Source organism: Rhagoletis zephyria, unplaced genomic scaffold (genome assembly GCF_001687245.7).
Source record: "Rhagoletis zephyria isolate East Lansing unplaced genomic scaffold, Rhagoletis_zephyria_1.1 Rzeph_scaffold_00040, whole genome shotgun sequence".
Lineage (NCBI taxonomy): Eukaryota > Metazoa > Arthropoda > Insecta > Diptera > Tephritidae > Rhagoletis > Rhagoletis zephyria.
In genome coordinates, this window is record NW_016157124.1 from 344473 (window position 1) to 370135 (window position 25663).

At 33.2% G+C, this 25663-nt stretch overlaps 1 protein-coding gene across 2 annotated transcripts in view; it reads right to left on the minus strand.

Moving 5' to 3' along the window:
• Positions 1-20420, minus strand: part of Lapsyn (Leucine-rich repeat activity-regulated protein at synapses) — a 40183-nt gene extending 19763 nt beyond the window's left edge. Inside the window, exons 1-2 of one of the 2 annotated variants that reach the window (XM_017621100.1) lie at positions 19809-20420; positions 11771-11821 (exon numbers count right to left, since the gene is read on the minus strand). The gene's annotated coding sequence lies outside the window, so the exon portion shown is untranslated. The remainder of the gene's footprint in view (positions 1-11770; positions 11822-19808) is intronic. The other variant, XM_017621091.1, reaches the window with a different exon arrangement.
• Between the last annotated feature and the right edge of the window lie 5243 nt (positions 20421-25663).

A 25663-nucleotide genomic window follows, 5' to 3' on the forward strand; every position in this document is an offset into this window, starting at 1 on the left:
AATTACAATAGAATGCAGGTATGAATGTGTAGATGACAAAAGTTTGATTAATCTTCAACTTATGAGCTTAGTTATGTATACTACAGATATGTACGTATGTACATATATAGATACATATCGTCGATGTTTTTGCGAAACCGCCTACATCGCTGTTGGGGAAAAAATTATATTTGGTAACCCTGAACGAAATTTATGCATGAAATTGGTAAATTCGTTATTAAAACAGTAGATTTGTGTAAAATAATTGCTAGAGAAAATACCGCTTCTCAAAGCAATGCCTTCAAAAAAAAACCCGTTTTTTCGCTCTCCTGTGCAATTTGAGTGCCGTAATATAGGCGGTTTTGCAATTGGGCGATGGGCGGTTTTGCAAAAACATCGACGTTTGTAAATATGTTTGTAAATATAAAAATCAGGAGCAAAAAAAAACAATTTTTTTCTGTGTTATTCTTATGGGAAATCGAAAAGTGCGATGCGGAAATTCTTAATATTAATATTAAGGGCTCATATTTTCTGAGACTTATTTTGGGGTCTAAACGAAACTTTTGTGCATGGTTCCGAGGAAACTTTTTTCCGAATCACCCTAGTAAAACTAATCAATTACTACATACCAAATATATTTGTATGTATGTAACATTTTATCACTACTTCAATTGAGCCAAATTTATTGCCAATTTTTTCACATATCTCAAAAATGAGCTGTCACATTAATTTCTCCATGAATGCCAATTGCTAATTGTTTAGAATATTTTGTTGATTATCACTACGGTTGACTTATCTGGCATGCGCCGACAGACAAAATTTTCAGTGCACTACCAAATTGACCCCATTTCACTACAGATACAAGCGCTTTGCCCTGTGGTCGTCCATAAAATTACAAATACAAATATACTCAAGTTGTTAGACAACGACACAGAATTTTCCTAGTGCTAATTTAAGATTTTCCATATTTTCTGTCGCACTGCGCCAACCTGCCTCACCCATCCATCGATGAACTACATACATACATACATACATATGTAGATGTGTGCATGTGTATATACTTTTTATATACATTTTAACTCTAGGAGTGCGCTTTGCTCCAATCATTTTGCACCCTTTTGGCCTGGCTAGCGATCAAATGCGGGCGGAAAAAAATTTATACAACACAGATGGGAAATTTAAGAAAATTATGATTTTCTAAATATAAATTCGTAATTATGTATGTACATTAGGGTGGGCCTTAGAATCAAATCACCCCTTAATCGGTAATACCACGTTCATAGATATCACATATAAATTTTGGACCCGATTGGAAACGATTAAGGCGTGTCACAAAGGGGTCAAAGGCCAGAAGCCTCTATGGAGACTCAAAAAATTCTAAATATTTTTTTATTTAACACCCAAATTCTATACTACTAAAGTCGAAGATATCACATGTAAATTTTGGTCCCGATTGCAATCTGAAGTTTGACCCCTGTGCGACACGCCTTAATCGACTCCAATTGGGGCCAAAATTTATATGTAATATATTCCACTAAAGTAGTATCGATTTTCGGTATTAGGTGAAAAAAAATTAATTTTTTGAGTCTCCATAGAGGAATCTGAACTTTGCGCCCTGTGCGACACGCCTTAACTGTTTCCAATCGGGACCAAAATTTATATGAGCTTTCTTCGACTATATTAGCATCGAAGTAGGGGTTGAGGCTTAGGAAATCTGATGTAAAAATTGGCTTCCTAAATTTAAGGACCACCCAAATGGACAAATATGCATGCAAGCAGAGGACCAGTAAATGTAGCGAAATTTGAAAAAACAAGATTTGCCCAATTTTTCAAGTATATGTATTTTCCGTTAGCTCAAGTGTTTCATGTCTTTTAAGATGTAGGCTTTTAAGCTTGAAAATAAGAAATATATAAATATACATGTAGTATTTGTTTATTTGCCCACTGCTTTAATTTTTGTGCAAATTATTCCTCAAGCTTAAGAGGTTAGCCATTTCAGCTCATGGAGTGAAGAGAAAATTATAATAAACAAATATTCTGAAAAGTGATAGTGTAAGCTGTGAAATGTAATTACCCTGTGATTCCCGAAATCTTAACGAAATCTTTAGGGCTATCTCATTTCTGTAACGATTTTTTTTACGAATCTTCAAAGAAAATTTTATGAAGTGGTTGACACGGACTCGTAAAGAAATTTCTGTACGAAAAATAATGAAAATTTTGCAAGAAATTCTTCTTATAGCAGCATTATTTTCATTGTTTTACCGATTTCCTTCCGAAATTTCGTAAAGGAATCGAAGTGTGCACAGTTTATTTCATTATAGAAAACTTCGCAAAAAATCATATGAGATCTTTACGAATTCGTTAAAATTTCTCTACAATTCAGAATACTCTGAAGAAAAATGGTTTGCAGGGTAATGACGATTTGTACTTTTCTCCTACAATTTGTGATGTGCGTCTTGGTGTTGTCACACAAACGGAGGGAGCTATAGTTTTATAATTTAAATAGTTTTTGATGACAAGCCTTCTCAGGGTGGAATTGCGCGCGGAGGCTTGCCATTTACTGCCCACAGGCGACCTGTATCAGAAATATGCTTTTTAGGATATTTCTCGGACCAAGGCTGGATTCTGGGTCGAGCTACCACTCGGCTACGCACCTCCATCACAAATTTCGGAAGGTATCCCCCTCGTGTCCCCACTTCGTCGATTCGAAAGTAAAGAAAGGTCGAAGTTCATCATGTAAGCTTCATATTGTTTCCGCGCCGAACTCCTTTCAACTTTCAAAACGCCGATACACGTTTATAGTTTTTGGTCTCCTCTGCCAGAATCCGTTGTTAGAAAGGGCCCGCCCTAAAAAAATGCCAGACGCATACTTTCAAAACACCGATACATGTGCATATATTGTTTTTCGTATACTCTACCAGAATCCATTGCACGAAACTTGTTATTTTGGAAAATTTTTTACTTCGTCGTACAGTGTAATTAAAAATAATTGGCAGAGACATAGAATATACATACCTACCTACATACACACATATCGTTACCTTAATATAGAAAGGCGCTAACTCATATAGTCGTCGAAATCCAAAAAACCGTAACTAACTAAAATTTGTTTCATTGCTTAAAACGATGTGGGGACTTATAATTCGATGATATGTATCATAGTCCATCAAAAAGTGAATTTTGAATTTTTAGATAGTTACGGCTTTTTGTATTTCAGCGACGATGTGAGATATAGCCTTTCTTTATTAAGGTAACGATAATGTAGCATGTATAAAAATGTACCTCTGTAAAAGCATTTTGCATGGTTGTAAATTACATACATATGTACATATTTACATACATATGCACGTGGCTTAATTTTTTGGTGCTTAAATTTTGCTACCACACATTTTTGATGTTGGCCAAAAAGCAGCGAATTAATATTACACATGCCACATGTTGCATGCAACTCTTTTATGATGGTGTTTTCGCTTATCTTTTATTTTGTCGCAGTTTTAAAATAGCTGGCATGTACATACATTAGGGGGCCTCAGAATTATATTTTGTTTGCTAAATTCAAGGTGCATACAATTATATTGTCACGACGTACATTCGATCATTACTTCGCTTCTTACTTTAAGTTTTTCAAAGAAACTGAGAGTAAAAATTTCAGAGAACATTTTTTGAAAGGACGTTATTTAAATAGATGATGATAAAAAAATTCAAGCCTTTCGCGCCGCTTGTGGCTCCACCTGATTCTCTATTTTATACAAAGTTAAACAGAAAGGCTGTGACTATCAGATCACGGAGACCTCGAAGCTACTCACTGAAATGATAGGGAATCCAACGCCGTTCCAAGCCACGACGAGATTCTTATCTCAGAGGATGAATAATAAATAGTTGTCTTAACTTATATTGAGAGAAGCATACGGACTTCCATATCATGGCGACAAAGTTGGTGCCACATTTATTGTAGACAGGCAGGCTGCGATGAAGGCTCTCAGATCGGCAACGAACAGCTCGAGATGTATTTAGGAAGGGACCAACCATAACGGTTATGACTTTTATAATTAAAATTATAATTTAAGCGTTAAAATTGAATTTCTGTTTTCCGATTAAATTTTACCGTTATTTAATGATTTTTATTTTTTCGATCATGTTATCAAAAAAAAAAAAAAAATCCAAAATAACGACTATTTTTGATCGTAAAAAATAAAACTCACAAATAGAGACTAGACCGAAAAAATAAAATTCCAAATTAAACAAATATATTCGTTATCGAAAAAATAACGAGTCTGCATTAATCTAAAAATAAAGATCTGGATATTAACGGTTATTTTCGGTACCTTTAATGTAGTGAACGTTCTGGTCATCGTTCGATGAGCTATCGGGTTTCAGTAAAAGAACGAGATGATTTCACGGCATATATGGCTAGGAATTCAAATAAATGCTCTCTTCGGTGCCTCTGTAGCAACCGAGTGAACCCAATTCAAAACCACATATTTACTGGGAATAAGCTCTAGTAGTATCGCACAAACCGCAAACTTTTCATGTCACGCGGTATGCTAATCTTTACTTAACTTATCGATCAAACATAAGATTTAGAGGAAAAAACAATTCACATAGTTACCGTGGCAGAGAGTTTTCTATTGTATTGAAACAGACTTCTGGTTGGTTAAGGGTCTTCTTTGATCAACCTAGCATTAAGGAACCTCGAGAGAGAGAGGTTATCTGGCTGAATGCAATTTAGCTCATGCCAATACTTCTAGATGTGGAGATCTAGATGTGGAGCATAGTAAGGGCTTCGCAAATTAAAACAACACTTGATAGCAGATTTGTTAAAAAGTAGTCATCAGTCAGATTGGCCTAAGGTTTACACGAAGCTAGTAGAAAAACCAGTTTAAATTACTTGCAACAAAATCAATTTTTGTTTGTACTAATTAATTTTTTCATTGTATTGATTTCAAACTTGTCCAGTAATGTTAAACTCCTTCTTCATACAAATAAAATTATTTCGCCTGATAGAGCTCCATTACAGCTTCTGATCCTAGGAATCCCTGTGCAGCCTCTTTTCTAGAACGAATATCTGTCATTTCTTGACTAAAACTGCGACTTCAATTCGGTATTGGTTATTCTCCTCCAGAAGAAAAATTTATAGTGGGTATGCGGATCGAATTGCTCAAAAGCAAAGTTATGAGCTGGGACACCTTAACGTGTACGTGCGTATGCAACTATGTATGAATGTACAATTTATTGCCTTACTCGGACCAAATTTTGTATTTTTTTCTTTTCAAAATAGCCGCAATATTTCCGGATGCCCTGCGCAGTCAAATAGATGGCCAAAAAAAATCGTAAAAATATGTTACTTTGTAATGCGTTTCCAAGCAAACAAATAAAACGTTTTATTACATCAAAGATACGGCCATATGAGAGAACTCAAAGAGTTGTGCACGTATGTATTTATGTAGATATGTAGGTGATGTTGGGCAGCCACACAACACTGATCGCCAGGGAAAAATATGCATACATGTGGTTCAATCCATGTCAAATCGACCAATCGTTGAAATCCACCATTTTTGATTTGGATTAATTTTGGACCGAACTTTTTTTTTATCATATAACGAAGTCCTATGAAATAAAAAAAAATTAAAAAAAAAAATTTTGTTTGAAAGTTAATAATTTCAACGGCCTGACTTTGCAAGTTTGTTTTTTACAGTTACAAATAAGTTAATTGTAAAAAGAGATATTTTTAAAGCACGCCTTCTAAATATGAACGAAGTCGGACCAGGAATAGTAGTAAAATTTTAGTGGAGTTATTCCTTTTCATGTAGTTAATAGTCGTTCTAAGAAAGAACCAAATCGGATTATAAATACGGGTTTTTTTCAAATATCTCGCCTCCTCCGCCACCTATAGGATTTACTCATCTTTCGTATTGCATTGTCATCGGGTTGTGAGCCTACTTTGAAGTTTCAAATCTCTAGGTAATCGGGTCATCTCCCCGGGTTAGTCAAAAATGGTCTGCAAGATTTGCCCCTAACAAACAAACATACATACATACAGAGCAAGTTAAATAAAAGCTTGTAATAATAAAATGACTCTCGTCTCGTTTTAAGTTATATTTCGAGCTATATATATATATAAAAAAAAAAAAACATTTAAAAAATTCAAAGAGTAAAAAAATTACAGAATTTTGAAATTTAAAACATCGTAAAGGGAAAAATTTATGTAAATTTTTGACTAATTTTTTTTAAACAATACATCTAACTGATCTTTATACATCCTGAAATTTTCACAGAGGCGTTTTTGAAAATATATGAATTTTTGAACTATGAAAAAACAATTATTTTGCAAACTCTATATCGAAAGCTAAATTTAAATTATATAAAAAATGTTTAACATCACTTTATAGAGATTTTGGACAAAAAATTGTAAGCTCAAAATTGTATATCTTTAAACAAACACCTTGAATATTAAATAATCTTTTAAGATTAGTTGGAGGTATTGTATAAAAAAAGTAGCCAAAAACTTTTATAAGTTTTTGCTTTTACGTTTTTTTTAATTCAAAATTCTGTTAATTTTTTTGTTTCCGATTTGTTCAATTTTCTTTATAGCCCTAAATACCACCGTTAGAACGACACCAGAACCACTTTTGTAACTATAATAGTTTTCGAGATATGTGAAATTTAGAGCTTTGCATAAAATTCGGGAAAAAATTAGTTTTTTCCTTTGGCAGAACTTTCTTCGTGGATTGGCCCACGTGTATGTAGGTGACTACATACATATGTACAAATATTCGACACTCTGTTTATTTACACTATACTTGTATGCCTGTGCCCTGTACAGGATATTTTACACTCGGAGTGACCATCTGCTGACCGATTTTTATGAATTATTGTTATTTATATTTTTGTAGCTCTACCATAAAAGCACTTCTAGGAATTATTAATAAGCCCACTTCTCATATGTTTTTTTTTGTTCGTAAAATACGAATAAGCTCGCGATTGAAACAATTTTTTTTTCCAATTTCAAATCAAAGTGCTTTGTGCACATTTGGCAGCAATATTTTATTTTTATTTTGGCCTCCACTTAAATTTTCACAATTTTTCAAATTTCCAAATTTTTGGATTTTTTGCTTATAGCCAGCCAGCCCCAAAGGTATATTTCATTCAAATATGAAATGTTTGTAAATCTCCATCTGCTGGTAAATATACCGCATGCGGGTGTGCTTTGTGTAATTTTTGCTTCACTTTCGTATTGGAAAATTTGCTTTGTTTTTGCTTTTTACATTGCGGTATTTTAATTGATTTCAATCATATGGTATTTTAATGCGTCCCAATGTTGTAACTGCAGTTTATTTATGACTGTTTTAATGCAGGCACCTTGCCTTTTTCCATAAACAAATTAATATTGAAAAGTTTTGTTTACATAAATAACCACAAACATTCACACTTCTGCATACATATTTATGTAGATACATACATATGCACGTATATTCCTAGGCGAACGTGGGTGGTTGTGGAATTAGTTTCAAATATTTTAATCACTTAGTAAATATTTGTGAATGGATTTATGTGCATTTGTAGTTAGTGGTCGACATTTGTCAAATTCATGGATTTTGGCATTGTAATTAATATCCATTTAACAGGTGCTTTGGATAGCCCACAGATCGCGATGCACAGCTGCATGAGGCGCTCGTGTGTGTTTCCGGTAGCTGGAGATTTATTGTTTCGCACCCTTGCTAAAGAAAAGATAAAGTAACATGAAGGATTTATGTTTTCCCAAAATATGCCAAAATGAAGTTAAACCATTCACTGCTTCGATTTAAAGCAAATTTTAACAGCATTTGCTTTTATTTTGAAGTCAGACACCAGCCTAGCCTCAACCATACCCAAAGCGGGGCAAAGATTAGATAATCTCGCTAAGGCGAATGGACCAATTAGTCTCAGCTCATTTGTAATCAAAACCTTGGAAGGCGATTTAACTTTTACACCAGGGATACCTACCTTAAAACCAAGACAATATGTGAAAGTCAGCGCGCATCTCAAAGTGGAAATTTTGCTTTGTTCTACAAGGCAATGGATTTAAAGCATAACTCTGCAGATATCCTGGCCGACTATGTTATAGGCTGGCATGAGAAGATCATATGCTCTAGGGAATGCAGAAAAACCTGAAGAAAATAGTGAGCTAGAAAAGCTTGCCACTGAAGTCCATCGTCGTCCCATTCACCAAAAGAAAGAAGCTTCAACCTGACTAAACTTAATTCGGAGGAACAGAGATATTGAGTTCTCATAGAGGCGAAATATCTAAGGGTGATACTAGATAAAAGACTCCACAGTTAGTCAATCTCACAGCGGTTTCAAATTAACTTACAATGGCATTTATGTTTGTCAAAGACTTCATTGTAAAAATTAGGGGAATATACCCGAAATTGGCATACCGGTAATCTAATGTGGCGGTAAAACCGAAAATTATATATACTGCTCTGTTGGGAAAAAGCCATATATGTAAGTAAGTTCCGGCGTTACTCTGGGTATGCTCCAGCTCCTGGTTGGTGGAGCCACGGATGAGCCATGCTCCCATAGAGACGTTTGGATTCATTACATAGATACCATAATCATGGCAAAATAAGCTCTTGGGAGTGCCCTGAGACTTTCGAATCTAAACAAAATAGAGACTTAGTGGGCTATTCGAAACCTTTCGTAAATGACACCGATTTAAATGAAATGCTACTGAAGTTCTACTTTGTCAAGATTTTGCCTCAAAAGATTTTGTTGGTATCGAAATTATTTAATATGTATTAATATTTTTTACATGTTTCGGCTTCCAACTTTCAAAGGTATTTCAGCTGATTAGATAAAATTTCCATTGGTAAGTAACCTTTTCTAGTGCTCCATATCGTCCAATTTCTATTTTTTTTTTTGCGAAAATAGAGCCATTTAGAACAAAAGTATAAGCGACATACTATTTGAAAGTAAATGAAAAACTTCCGGTATGATCTCGGAATATATTGCAGGTGATTGTGATTGAGCTAATCGGTTCCTTTGCCAGATTTACCACTATCACCTACTTTTTATAAATATTTTGAATTATATTTGGTCTAGATACCAAAACTGAAATATCTACGAATGTACTTCTTGAACATTTGGATCAATGCTTTCTTCAGAGCAGTTGAGGGTACTCACTAGTCTTAAGTATAGAATCCGTTTTTTTTTTATCCTCAGATCTCTAAAATATATCTATTGAAGGTGCGAAGTTAACATAGCGTAGATATTGGACGAAATATATTTCACTGCATTGTAAAATAAGAAATGACCGAATCTACATACATACATTTATGTATATATATATATATGTATGTACAAGTCCCCAACAAAAAAAGCGTAAACTTATGACTCCGATCGAAAAAAATTTAAAGTAGTTTATTTCAATTAAAGCCAATTAGTAGCGACGAATTCGTAAGCGACTGAGACGAAAACACTTAGCAAGTGCTGAAGAAATATTCCATGTAATCTTTGTACAATGTATTTGCTTTTGTACATACATACGTACATATTTTCTTTTTATGTGAATTTCTTGCTCTACAACTGTGGTTGTAGTATAACAGAAAAAAGTGAATTTAATTGAACTAAGGATCCAATATGTAAGCGTATTCTGAATATACATTTCGTTCATGAATCAATAGCGGCTATCAGTGAGCGATAAATTTTTATTAAAACTGTGTGTACATACTCGCTTTCTGACTTATTTGTGAAAATAATTCTGACCACACAAATTCATATGTATGTATGTATGTATGTGCAAAGGAATTGGAGCACAAGTTGAGGCACAATTGGCCTTGAGTCATGAAATCTGTTATATAGAACGAAAAAATATTAAAAACATATGACATAAAACAATCATCTCAAGTAATGTGAAAACGACGTGCTCTTTTAATCATGTCAAAATATTTTCGAATTTAAAAAAGAACTTAGAAAAAAAAAACATCGAAACAAGCTAGAATTTTTTAATCACTTCAGTTAGGTCAGCTATGGGGCTCCAATCCGATTACCTTAAAGAAGCATTAAATATAAACAAACAAATACACCTATGACAAAGGAGCGGTCATACATTTATTCGTATTTATACGTTTCTAATGGCCGCATTCTCAATCAGGTTTCAAAAATTTATCTACCCTTTAAACACAAATTTTGCTCTAAAAAAAAATAAATTCAACAGCAAATAAATTTTAAACCCTACTTGAGAAAAAGGCACTTATAATAATAGATAATTAATACAAATTTTTTATTTATTTTTTCCTTCAAAAATATTCTTCTGGTTTTAGTTTATTTATTTTTTTCTAGAAAATAGCTGCTACTTTACGCAAGTGTGCCCAAGTGTCAGACGTCTGTAAGTGTAAAAGTATTTTAGAAGTATTTTCGACAATTAGTGCAGTGTCGTAATTTTGTGTCTAACATGACGTTGAGATATTTCTTTTATGTGTTTTTATTTAGAAATACATCTTTGTACCAAAAGATTGTAGTGCGGTTTGAAGTAGTGACGTCGTGTCGTACAACTCATCAATTTATCACCTGAGTATATTATTGATTAGTCTAGTTCAATAGTTAGTTGACTTACACAGGGGAGAAGGGTCTATGTGAGTGCAGTGACCTAATGATATGTCATACAAATATACATATACATAGAAGAACTTGCTGATAAGAAAAGATTCCGGATTCTTTAGAATACCTTTCTAAATTTTTCTATCTACAGTGACTCACAGAAGTATTTGCATTAATTTTTTTACGGTATTAAAAATGTTTTTCATTGTAGATTTTTTCGCTATTTTTTTATAAAAATATTGCTCTACATCTCTACCATCTACATAAAAAAATAAGGAATATTCAACATATTTTCATCAAAATTACAAACATTTCAGATTCAGAAATCAGATTTTTTATAAAAATTCGAGTAAGCAATTTTATAGCGAATTAATTTTTTTTTTATTTACATGGTTTTTTTGTTTAATGTGCTATATTCTTATTAACGAAATAATTTACCATGAATAACAGTTTGAACATGGTCTCTTACACATCAGAAATATGTATCAGCATTTTCAAACGGTATACCGATTGTTGTGAAACTTGTTGGAATCGTAGATAGTTCAATATGAGAAAATGTTTCCCTCAAAATGAAAAAATAATCAAGGCGAAATACTTTTGTAAGACAATATGCATCAGGGTGGCCTCAAAAATTTAAAATGATGGTTTTTTCTAAAAGTAAAAACTAATTAAAGTTAAAAATATTAAATATTGGTTTTTTTAAACGCAAAATCGAATATTCGTACTTTTTTGTTAAAAAAATATATATATTTAAAAAACACTTTTTCGTAAAAATGGTTTAGAATTATTTTTCTCTTCAGGAGACTTCCAATAATACTAACGACTTTTTATGGGTCCCCTGTGGTATTTTTTTCGAGTTTTTGGGGAACCTATAAAATTATTTGTTATTGGAAGTCTCTTTAAGAGAAACAGAATTTTCCGATCGAAGAATATTGGTTTTCGAGAATTTTTTACTGCTTCTACGAAAAAGTTTTTTCCCACATAAAAATACATTGGAAAACTTCTTGGGCTTTGAGGCAGTTCTAAAAATCACTTTTTTTTACAAAAAATACGGGTATTCTTTTTTCATTTAAAAAATGCTAGGGATGACAGCTTAATATATTAAACTCAAGCTCTAGGAGTATTTCTGCATCAAAAATTAAATTTCGAAAAAGATGTCGATATATATTGTGTAATAACCTTACTTTTAACCGATTTTTTTCAATTTACTTACAACTGTAGACAACTGGAATATCGCAGAAAATCTCTGGTCAAACTGTTGGTGCTAAAAGGACAAGAATAATAAATAAATAGAACTTAAGTTGCTTTTAATATTTACTTCAGGCGTACAGGCAGAGACACAGAAGCGTTTACATAAACTGCAAACAAAAAAAGGCAGCGGCGATAAAGCGGTCAGAGTGGCATACATATAACAAAATTTATGCAATAAGTTGTACTGAAAATATTACCCCTCATATGACCTTTGGGTAGAATGATACCCAAACAGATTCGTTTTGTATTTGTCTATTCTGAAATAACTTTTGAGCTACGTTCAGCTTTTGTTAAGGCTCAGTTAGTCTAGACTTAATTTACGTAACGCACCCTAATATATTGGCCAACGCAATATATTTCTGTTCAGGAATTTTCTGATGTGGCTACAAAGTGACAATCAGCTTAAAAGGAAAATACAAAAATAAAATGTTTTCGCCTTTGGCTAAGTCGACGTTTTGAGTAATCATTGACGATTTCTTACGTAAGTTAAATTAAGTCTAGAGTAACTGAGTCTTTAATTATTTAGCTTCTCCGTTTCACATAAAATATCTTACATTTGAAGACTTCTTGCGAAAAATGGCATTTATGTATTAAATTACGCAAGGTAATCAAAGGTAAATGATTTGCATCGAAAATAAACAACAGAAAATGCCTTTGTTAGCGGCAGGCAAGGTACGACGCAACGTTAATATTGATAAGAATTTAGTATTATAGCGCTAATCAGATCAATACAAGTACAATATACTATTTATAAAAAAAATGCTAACATTAATACTCATAAATACATACATATACGCTTATTTATGTACATATATTTTTACGCGTATGTATTTATTCTAATGGCTACTAATTTTACTCTTATCACTAAAATTTAAAAAACTTATCAAGTCAATTTTCTAGCATTATATTTGGTTTATTAATAGCAGTCCAAAATCAGAGGAAATAATAACCAAAAGTCGAATACACAACATCTTTAAATTTAAGTATGAATATTGTGAAAGAAACCTGTGTATGTATGTATGTTTGGGAATTTTTGTCATTCCATTAATTCATTTCTAAGTATTAAATGTGGTCACAACTGGTGATCAAAAAAAAAAAAGACCCACTAGCAACTTAAGACTCGATCGTGATAAAATGTGTTTTAGTGGAAAATTTATTATTTCAGCGAGTATTTATTGCATAGTTTATGCCGACATCGTCAACACAGAGGTCGGAACAGAATTGACATATGGTTTTAGGAGGCACAGAATAGACTGCGGCTGTCAAAGGCTTCGCAACTCTGGCATCGTAAGCTCTTCATTTCTCTTAAGTATATCGTCACCTGTAGAATAGCGAACGTCGCGTGAATGTACTTAGAAATGCTTAATGCCATAGGTAAAGGCTAGAAAAAAAGCAAAGGCACTTATCACTCAACTTTGATATAGCTGTGAAGGGGATTATCGGTAATACTATGAAATTAGATAATAATTAATTACGAAGTCAGCAAACGAGCTTTTTAAACTAAGATGTGTGTACAGAATGGTGAAATATATACATAGTTTATCTAAATGATATATAATAAATCGTTGCCACAATTTGTGTACAGTACCTAATTATAATATGAGGACTGAAGATACAACATTTCTTTACAGATTGTTTTAAAATAACCAAAGGCGTGTTCTGCTCAGAACTTGAACATTTGCTTGGGGTCTCAGAGCAGTGCTGTATTTTTTAACCCAATATGTATTCTGAAGTAAAACCAGCAGTAGGTCTGTTTTTTCTGCTCGCTCGCGTGCTCCGAAACTGCTCATTTTGTGTTTCTTTTGTCAGTTCTTGAGCTGTTGCGAGCCACTTTCAGAGAGTAATTGGTATTTCTCTGAGGTTTGTAAAAAAATTTATATTGCCAGAAGAAGTATGTACACCAGCCCAGCTAGAAAAATTGCCAAGCATTTTCTAATATAAGACAAATCTTACAGATTTCGTACAGATTTCTGGGCGAAGTGTCTGGATAATTTTGTTAACTTCGGAAGAAATCGAATTACATATTTTTATTTTCTTTTCTTCCAGAGGTCGCCACCCGCCACCCGCCACCTAAAAACAACATCCAATGAAAAGTTCGCAATTTCCTCAGATGATACCCTCTTTTTTTATGACGACCACAGTAAACTTGTAAGGACTATGATTTGGGGGGTGCACTTGGAATTTTGAAGCCTTTAATGGAAAGGGTTCATCTGCCCGGCTGGTTGATGTCCTCAGGATGGCTAAGGCTGACATCACCGCCATCCAACAAATACGCTGCCTGGGCAACGTGACTACTACAGCTGCCACGTAAAGGAGCGCGAATTCGGTATCGGATTTGTGGTGGAAAAGAGACTTCGGTGCCGAATATTGTCCTTCACCCCGGTAAACGAATTTTTCGCCGCAAGCAGCATCAGATCCAGGGCGAGAGGATTAGAGATTACTACTAGTAAACGTCTTTTAATTGATATCTGAAAATTTTGATTATATTTAGTAAAAATTGGAATTTTATATTTCGACTATTTCTGCGATTGATTATAATCAATAATTATTGTATAAGAAAAATAAACCGAGGTAATAAACATAATTATCAAAGGGCGCTTCGCTCCATTTATGCGCCGGGCGTCATTGCTACTAAAGCCGGCCCTGATCAGAGCGAGACTCTTTTAACATCTCGCTCATCGGCGCCCACGTCCCGATTGAAGTGCTTGGCAATTTCAATGCCAAATTCAACCTCCACTATGAAACGTCCGACCATGGACTGAGGCGCTCAACTTTTCTGGGTTCCGAAACTTGGTGGTATGCAGTACTAGTCTCCAGCATAAGAATATTCATAAATTTCCATGGCTGACTTCACGAACGAGTGCAAACAAACAGGCAGCTTCTGCTAAAGATTTACGGGCCTTTGCTCGTTACCACAGATGATAAAACAACACAATATATGAGCTCTAGAATAATATATGTAGACATAATCAAGCCTCGCTAGCTTGGTCACGTCACTCGAATGGACACAAACGCTTCAGAACGGAAAATATTTAACGGTGAACCAGCTGATGGTAGCAGCGGAAGAGGAATGCCTGCTCTGTGATGAAAGGACCAGGTAGTTAATTGTTGAGTTTTTCGCCGCTAACCTCAGGATATGGCAAACAATACGATTGGCCAAAAATAAGAATACGTCATATTATTACAGATTATGCGGATATTTCAGTGTGCCAGAAGAAAATAAAGTGTTTTTCCAAGTGCTTTCTAATTCTATTTTCTTTTACACCGACTTGACTAAATCAGCGCTCGAAGTCAAAATTCTTCAAAGTCAACATTCTTCAAAGTACACACACCATTTCTGTATACACTTGCATATGTATGTATGTAAGTATGTATTTGTAACTACTTTTGCCGAACACATATGCAAATGCAGTTAAATGCAATGACGATCAATCTTCCGCTTACTGAAACTATGCTGTAGTAATTCATTGTGAGCTCATACACATGGACCTAAGCCCGAATATATTACGTTCATACAAACATACTTACATCATAGTACAAATTTTCATGCATGTAGGTACTATACTTATGTAAGTTTGTGTAAGAATTTGTTTGGCGCTCAGATCTGAAAACACACAGGAAAAAAATGGCTGGGTATAACTATTTGTCCACTTGCAACACAAACTCACTTTTATTAGTGTTTATGTTTTTATATTATCTATTAGTGAAAATATGTATGTATGTACATATGTATGCTTGTGGTATATGTATTCGTATTATACTCATAAAATAACATGTTTGCTTTCCATTCATTTCTGAGTAAATTTGAGTTGTTTGTTTGTCGCTGGTAGTTGTGCATGCCTGTTCATTTCTCTTATTTATGTGTCGCTCTTCGCTTTCAATTTAAATCAATTTAACTTATTTTCTTCATTTGCGTTCAACGTTCTATGTTGCGATAGTTTTTTTTCTCTTTTATATGTTTTATTTGTAGAAAATTTTTGACTTCTAAGGTGCGTATCATAACTATATGACATCCATATATGTATGATCAAGCTCTGACTATTTATTTTTTATTATTTCATTTTAATTATAAATTTTTATTAAAATATAGTTCGTTCTATAACACAAGCTATATATGTAAGTCAAAGTTTGAAATTTAAAATAAAAAAAAAATCAGCAAAGTTTCTTTAAAATTCCAATTTTAATAAAAATTTCTAGAAAAATGTTTGGTATGCAGCTTCATAGCCCATTAAGTTTGTAGTGGCTAAAAACTTCCATTGTTTTTTTTTATTTTTTTTTTTCGCTAACAATGTTGTGCATTTTTGTTCGTATAAAAAATATATAAAATTAGTAATGGGCTTGCTAGAAATTCTAATTAAAAAGTTTGAAAATTAAAAAAAAATGTTGTTGATTTTTTTTTTATAAGGTTAAATTTTAGACTTACATAATTCCCATTAACTAAATATAAATATTTCAATAAAAGACAAATAATTTAAATCAAATAATTAAAAAATTATACGTGGTTGCCGTATTGCTATGATACGTCCTTTATCTTATTTTTTGCTTTGGGAAAATGCTTTACAAATATTATTTTAGCATACAATGAAGAGACACGAAAGACATAAAAAGAAACAATTTTTAGATTCAATCGGCTAGGCTTGCATTTGGGGATAGTGGCACTTTAAACTCGTATGTAAATATTTTCTTGCTATACCTACTATGTATACGTATGTACATTGTTTTTTTTCAGCATGTACATATTTACATATTTTTTAGAGATAAAATATGTTGCGTTAAGTGATGACCACAAAAACTTTGAATTTATAACCACAGTTCCTTTATCAGTTTGTGATTTATAGTTGTTATGAACTGCCTGCGCTGCATTAAAAAAAATACTAACCAAAAATGCTAATCAAAAATTCTAATCAAAAATAGCAAATATTTTACATATATTTTTAATTTTTCGATCACATTTAATTCATATTTTAATGCTTTATTCTTTCATATTATTATATTTATTCTTTCAATCAAAAATAATCCTTATTCTTAAATTTTTATTTGCTTGATCACATATTATCAGATTTCATTTCACGTACGTTTAATAACAAAGAGAAGTAATTAAAAATTTTAGTTTTTGGAGTTTTCATCAAAGAATTAATAAGTCTGATACAGAGAACACTCCTTTGTTTAATGAACAAATTGCATATGTATGTATATATGCTAATCGAAAGCATAAAACCTATAGAATGTTTTAAATACATCTGTGAAAATTACTATTATTACTTATCTGTTCATATCTGCAAGAAAAAATAGACAACCCAAAAATTTCATATTCCATAGCCCTATTTGTTTATTAAAAAATGAGTGCAAAGTTACAAAAAAAAAAAACAAGTTAAAAAGTTTTAAGTTCGAGCGAAACAGAACATTAAATGCCTGGCGCACGTATTAAATATATATAGTTTTTTCACTTTCCCGAATACTACCGTTACATGGTAAGCACGTGTAGTTTAATCCCTATTTCAAACATCTTCGATGGTAAAATAAAGTTATATAGTTATAAGTGGGCAGTACCATGCCCCTTTCCCGTCCTTGAACGGTTTTTAGAAGGATAACTCGGCATCATCCAGGAATGCCTTGAAAATCCCCAAATGACCCGGGGAGCTCCACTTTGGTGATCGTATTTAGCAGCCGTAGAGCATTCCAGCAGCCCTCTTTTTCAATCAGAATAGACAACGCTGGAATGCGTGTAATGACGTCAAGGGCATCCGTTAGACAGCTGCGCAGCGCCTGTGATGACCACGTGGACCACTCGGTACAGCTTGCCCAAGATGGCACTCGCGTTTATTCGCTTAGCTATTGGCCACCAGGCCAGTGCCGCATATGTAACAACGGTTTTTACTACCGTATTGAAAGACGGGACACCAGTTTGGCTGATATCCCCTAAGTCTTACCATGAAGTCTCTGACAGGCATAAAACGCCCTGTACTCGGCCAAAATTTATTAGGCGATTACAGCGACAAGCAAGAAGAAGATTGAATGAAAAATTACCTTGATCGTGAGGCCTTCAAATGCAAGGTTTTTGATTTTTTTTCTTGGAAATCCAATGCTTTGACGCAAGAGCCGCAATAATATGGGTTTAACACGTTTTTTCAATGCTTGCATACTGGTTTCATACAAAAAAAAAAGGAAAAATACCGCAGAGTCTGCCATTTTGTTTCTTAACATAACGCGTTGCGGGAAATGTGCCCCGCCAATGAAGAGGATTGTCTTCCTACGACAGTCTGGTCTACATAACCGGAACGACCCAGATTTATATCCGGCCAAGGACTATTACTCCAGCAAAAGCACTTTGCGGAATTTGTATGCTGCTACAACAACAAAATTGTCTTCAAAATGCAGCCACCGAAAATTTATCACTTTGGTATAATAATTTAACACTTTTAATGCGCAAAATTGTGACTAAAAAATAAAAGCTTTAACGAAAGAAGCATTTAACAAATGTCTAATGGCAGATCTTTACTTTCACAAGTGCGCTTTCGCGCTGTCTTTTATGCAAGAGTACTAATTTCTTTGAACGCTTTAAAAATGGAGATTAAGATTCTTAAATTTTTTTATATTTTTACGGAGGCCGCTGGGGTGAGTACTAGGAGTACTACCACTCCGCAGGACATGGGCCGATCCCTGGTCCAGACACAACTAAATTAGAAAAGGTTTTTTCTAACAGCTGTCACCCCTCGGCAGGCAATGACAAATCTCCGAGTGTATCTCTGCCATGATAAAAGCTTATAACATTAGGATGCACATCATAAATTATTTTTATTTTTATTATTAATTTTTTTTTTAAGGAAATTTGATACTTCAGAGTTGGTTTAAATCCGATCATTGGATCATGAAGGAATTCACGGTATTCTTAAATTTTTATATGAGAATTGAAGTCAGTTTTGTTTCTTGTTTAAAATTATTTGTTTATTTTTTATGTATCACATTTTCTTTCTAGTCCCCGTTATTTTCTAAAAAATGTATGGACCACTTTTAGTGTTGACATAATTTTTCTAACGAGCACCTCACACAAATTTTAGTCACATTAGTTGAAATCCTTGCAATATTAGTCAATGCGAAAAAGCATTAAAGGTATTAGGGAAACAACTAGTAGTATGTTTCTATACAGTGGCGGTCAAAAATGGATGAATGGTGTTTCGTTTTTAATATTTACAATGTTTTTTAAGCTAAAATTTTTTGAATATTTTTTTATAAAATATATATGCTTTAACAAAAACCATATAAATCACATTTTCAAGCTTTATACAGAATTTAGAAAAATTTCACAAATTTTTATATAAATTTCGAGCTTTTTAACCAGATTTCTTTTTAATTTTTTGGGGATGCAGTTAGCCGGACTATAAAATTTTAATAAAATTAGTGCAAGTTTTGAGCGGCTAAAAATCGCATTGATTTTTAATAATTTTTTGTTGCTGACTTCTTTTTCGTTTTTTTTTTTCATATAAAAAGCGAAATTTAGGGAAACTGGCATTGACTTTTTTTATTTTTTTCGCAAAAGGTCTTGTGCATATTCTTCCACAAAAAAATTCATGTTTATATGGAAAAAAGTGAAAAACGCCGTCAACAAAAAAGGAAATATTAAAAATCAATGCGGTTTTTTAGCCGCTTAAAATTTGCACTAATTTTACTAAAACTTTATAATCCTGCTAACTGCAGACCCAACAAAATTTTTAAAAATTCTGGTTAAAAAGCTCGAATTTTAGATAAAAATTTGTGGATTTTTTCTAAATTCTGTATAAAGTTTGCAAGTGTGAATTATATGGGTTTTGTTAAAGCATGAACCATATTTTTATAAAAAGACTTCAAAAAAAATTTTAGCTTGAAAAAAATTGTAAATATTAAATAGGAAACACCATTCATCCACTTTTGACCGCCGCTGTATTTTTAGAAATAAAAGAACTTTTTTTTTTTTAATATTAGCACAAATTTATTTCACTTCCATAAATATGTATGTAGCTCACCTATTTCTTAAACAATATTTTCCGTAGCTCTTGAGATTTTTGTTAGTTTTTTAGCTCCAAAAAGTAGCATCATTATCACGAAATCCAGCATTAAATTTTATAAACTTTGGTGGGTCCATGAAATATGCATAAAAATATATACTTTTAAACACGTTATTATAAGTGCATATGTATGTACGTGTATGCAGGTAGAAGTTTCAAACCACCATGTATTTTTTTTAGAAATTTTTGCTTTTTTCACAAACAAAAACTCGAGCAACTATAATAAATCTTTTAAAATTTTCTACTTTTGCATGTAGTATTTCTCTTTTTTCTTCCTCGGAAATTCTTATCACAAAAACACATCCACAGATTTCGCTTTTATTTCACTTTCGCGACGGTGCATTCATCAACGCGCATAGAACGCGGTCTAATCAACCCGGTAAGTACCGTTTCAAACGTAACATTAAATGAAAGCACGATCATCTCATCACATTCACCCCAGGCAGGCAGAACAATCACGTATGTATGTATGTATATGTGGCGAGAATTTCTACCGTGCAGCGGAACATGCCGAGCACACCGCTTGAATGGCTGAATGATCGCCGACCAAGCCGATAGCGACTCAGAAGAAGTAACAGCAAAACGAGTGATAAGCGACAAGTTTATATGTAACTGTTAAAACAGCTGTCCACTGGAAAATTGGGGAAAATCGCATTTACGATTCTAGTTGTTGCTGCACTCTGTTGCTGTTGACATTAACATTGCAATTAACAGTATGCTTGCTAACTGCACTGTTAATGTTAGCGCTGATAACATAACAGCAGAGTCTGCGGAAACAGAAATAAATATGTATGTATGTATGCACATAAGTATAAATGTACATACATATATACAGTGACGAGCAAAACTGTAACATGGAGTAACACTTTTTATTTCAGCTGTCGCTATCTTTCCAAGTTCTAACGACATTCATACGGTTGTTGTATATTATTATTGGTACATCTTTGCTTCCTCTGTCATAACGATTTAAAGTCAATTCAAAAACATTTACAAACCCAGCAGACAAAAATGTAAATTAAGGCATATGTTACAGTTTTGCACTCATATATTTTTAATAACTTTTTGACAATTTTCACAAAACNGAATATATTGTGTATATAACTAGTGGGTGATAAGTGGCGATAATGGAAATGTTTGCCAAGTGATCATCATACATACCCTTGTGGTCAGCTGATTAAGTTAAGTGACATTTTCACCAGTTTTAGCTATTTTTCTTTTGTTTTTAAATTTTTATAATTTTTTTTTAGGTGTAAAAGACTAGCACATTACATACTTACCAAACACATAAATCCGCATTTAAAATTTCATAAAAAATTATGAAACTTCCATAAATCTTAACAATTACATACAAGTTTCCCTTCTTGAATAACACTTCCTTTTTTAAAGTCGCTATAACCGGATTTTAACCTATTCCGAAATCGAAATATAGAACCAAATCAAGGGCAAAGCGGCTTCGAAATCGATCCTATTCTCGCGAGTCTATGGTAGATTTCCTAGGCATAAAGCCACAATGATAAGACCCAATCAGTTAGTTGACGGTGGACTTCAGAGAAACATCAATCCCCCCCTTGGGCAAAGGTGAAGGCGAATATGTAGATGAAGGAAATGATAAACATAAAAGTAAAAACAAAGATAAATATAAAGAAAAAGATGAGGATGTGTAAAGATGCAAATAGAGGAAGAAAGATTAAAATAGAGGTAATTATAGAGACAGGGATATACATAGATAGAGGCACAGAGACTTAATCTGGGAACTATTTAGAGATTTTCGGGATTCTCGGGACTTATCGATATAGTAATCGATGTTTTTACCGGTTTTGTTTTCGATATTGTTATCGATATTTTTTATCAATTTCCTAATAGATTTTTATTATCGATTATCAATTAATTTTGTTATCGATATTTTTATCGATTTTGTTATCGATATTTTTATCAAATTTCTAATCGATTTTGCTACCAATATTATTATTGATTTTGCTATCGAAATTTTTATCGAATTTGTCATCGATTTTGCTATCGATATTTTGTAGATTTTGTCATCGGTTATTTATCGATTTTCTTATCCATTGTTTAGCGATTTTGTTATCGATTATTTAACATTTATTTATCGATATTTTTATCGAGTTCGTATATCGATATTTTTATCGATGTTTGTTATGGATTTTGTTATCCATATTTTTACCAATTTTGTTATTTATATTTTTATCGATTTTGTTATCGATATTTTTATCGATTTTCTAATCGATTTTGCTACCAATATTATTATCAATTTTGCTATCAAAATTTGTTATCGATATTTGCAACGGTTTTGTTATCGGTGTTTTTTTGATATTACTATCGAATACAAAAAACATAAATGTAATTAGAACGAACAGGGTGGAAGTAGGGATCTAGATAGAAAAAAGACAAAAATTATAACCATGAACAAAAGCAGATGTATGTACATTCTATGTATGTATTATGTATATTGGTCACGAAACAAAATAGATATGTAACTAAGTTTCACTTCCCCAGTGTGACCCAGCGCACTTACTTTTTTTCTTTGTCGGAGGTTGCTGCGGAACTTTTTATACCGAATTCGAAACTGAATTTTAGTTGGTTTTTCTCACTCCGCATCCTTTGCTCATAGGTATACATATGCCTAATGTACATAGTATGTACTACATACGTACTATGTTAATGATTAGTTCACGTTCTAAAAAATATAATAAACATTTCGCACCATGATTGATGTTGAAAGATGAACGAAATTCAATTGGCATCCTAGTAAGTATAAAGTACTTACTAATGAAGATCAGTTTCGAACTGATCAATGAGTATGTGTGTGCATATGTACCCTGTGGGGAAAATCTCTAGTTCTGAACTGGGGCGCTTCTAGTACATTTAGACCCAGTACTGGTTCGCGATAAATCTCTTTTGCATGCAAGCAACTGGCGAATTTAACATGGCGATGTCCTAGGAAGTGTCAATTGCCCCCCGCTGCATCCCTTTTTCGATAGTTCCGAACTAGTCCTAAATTCTATAGTTCCGAACCTGTTCTAAAATCGACATACGAAAGAAAAAAGTATCACGATTTTTCAATCTTTTCGGTTCTTCCGTGTGCGATTTTACATTTTTTTCAAAGAAACATTTTTTCAAATTTGAAATTAAATTTGTTTGAATGATTTTAAGAAATGTACGTTTACATACCTTTGGCTGTAGCTGACTTTACAGAGGTGCTAGCTGTTATTGGTTAGATTCCAGACGGCCCCAAGATGTTAATATGTTAACACAAAGCTTTGTTTTGTATTACCAAACTATGAAATAGCATCTGCGAAGCACAGAAGAGAAGCGTATTTGAACGAAAAAGCCGCCGAACACATATCTATGTAAAGTAAACAAGCCCCCCGCTGCATCCCTTATTCGATAGTTCCGAAATAGTTCTAAATTCGACAAATAGGATCTAATTCGTTCTCCATCCCTTTTTCTATAGTTCCGAACCATTTCTAAATTCGTCACTTTAGATATAGATTTCTAGTGAAAAAAAATGAAAAAATTAGTTTCTTAAAAGTACCACTTTTCGCCGATTTTGGACTGGTGGGGATCTAGTTCCTATCGGACTAGTTCCTTTTTGGCGATAAAAACCTAGTACGGAACTAGAAATTTGATTCACTAGTCCGCGGTTTCCCTGCAGGGTACTATGTATGTACATATGTATGCATTTGTATACGCGACATACATATGTATGTCGAGTGGTTAGTACCAACACTTGGCAGACGCCAGGTTCAATCGATTCCTAGTCAATTTCAAAGTAAAAGTTGTATCTAGAGCGCACAGGGCTTCGCCCCCAAATAGTGAATCCGCAAAATTAGGGGAGTTATCGCAGAAAAATGAAATTTGGTGTGCTGCTCCAGAATATGTATTTTAAGAAAAATCTGAAGTTTCGAATATCGAATTTTAAAAGTTTAATTTTAGCTACAATTATAAGCAGAATAAAGCGCAAATTGGTAGCTTACTCTAAAATTATGTTTTTAAGCTCATTGGTAAATTTCGTTTCGTTCGGTGCAAGGACATGAAAAATTTGTAATTTAATATTTTTTTTAGAAAGTATCATAAATAAAAAATTTCCTCAATAAATCAGATAACTTGTTTCAAATGTAATCTATATAATAATGTTGTCTCTTAAAATGTTATCTCAATTTCTTCAAATTCATAGTTTTGTTTTTTTTTTGTAGACCTAAGTGATGATAGTTCCAGATCCGACATTAATAACCAATGAGCCATTAAATCTCTCGTCGTTTTCCTTTTATGTAAAAATCGCACATTCCTTATATTTTTATTACTGGCTAATAAGGCTTCTTCGGACAAACACAATAGAATAAAATAGTAATAATAAATAATAAAATTCTTAAAACGTTTAATGCCTTAATTTTTTCAATTTTGGCAATATTAACCATAAACTTACCTCTTTTTCTGAAGCTTAAGAAAAATGGCTTACAAAATGCATATAATTTTTACAGTTCCGGCAGGAAAATCTAAAACTTCTTCACAGATTCTATTAAAGCACTGCAAAACGTACCAAACTAGGAAATAAAAAATTAGGTACTCTTAATTTTTTTTTACTTCACTCTACCAAACTTTAGCAATTTTTGGAATTCCAACAAAGATATCTCAGAAGTTTTCGATAGTACAAACCACTTTTGCATAAAAAAACATTTACTAAAACTTATTTCTGTTTTTTGTACGTATGTATATAGTAAACAAAACTATCAAGGTTCAGAGTAATACACTAAAAACTGAACTTTTGACATTTTTTTTGTCGCACAGTAAAAGTCGTCTTTCCGTTCAACAGTTGTACTTCAGAAATTTTCTGCATTTAGCGCCCTCTGCTGTTAGTAAAAAGGGGATATGATAAATGAAACTTCCAAATCTATTAAAGGTTCTATGTTAGCTTTGCAAACATGTTTTTTACTTAAATATTCTAACCACTTTATTTAATTTGAATTTTGTCTGGGATGGGAACAAGCACTGTGGAGCGGCTGCTTCCCGGCAGGCAACGACAAAACCCCTGGTTGTGCCGCTACCATGAATGCGACCATAAAAACATAACACTAGATATACGTCACTCCATTTGTGTGATAACTTCAAGCCGGACTCTACAAATTGGAGGAGAAGCTCGGCCTATCACTCATGTAAGTACATACATCAATTTCACAGCAATCACCAAGGCGAATTTATATAAGGTGGTGTTACTAGATCAGCTGATTTTGTGTATGTGTTTCGCCCCACGGCTTCTAATGTCAAATTGAAAAATTTTGTTTGAATTTCCACACACACACTTACAGATTTTGGCAGTTTATACCGCCAAAGCAAAAACAAAATACATGTAAATTTTTGTTTTTGCTCTCCTGCTATCACCTTATATTAATTCGCCTTGGAAATCACTTACTTCATATTGCACTTTTAATTATCATCGGCATGTTAAGTGATCTTAAAATATCTATGCCATTTATTTTGTTATGTACGTACATTGGGGTGGTCCAAAAAAGCATGTGAAAAGGTAAATTCGGAATTTTTATGCTCTCACCCCCTAGGATTCATCTATACCGAAGAAATCAAAAAATATTTAGAGGTCGCTCAAAGTTTTTGGTGTATTTTATATAGCAAAGAAGAGAGAAAGCTCGGCGAGATAACCGTTTACTTTCGAGCACACGTCATCAATCCCATTCCCAGACGCCATTATCGAGCAATCGTCAGCATAAGAGACAATAGTGACTCCCTCTGGTGGTTGAGGGAGCTTTGAACTGTAATAATTAAACAAGTGTCCCTAAAGG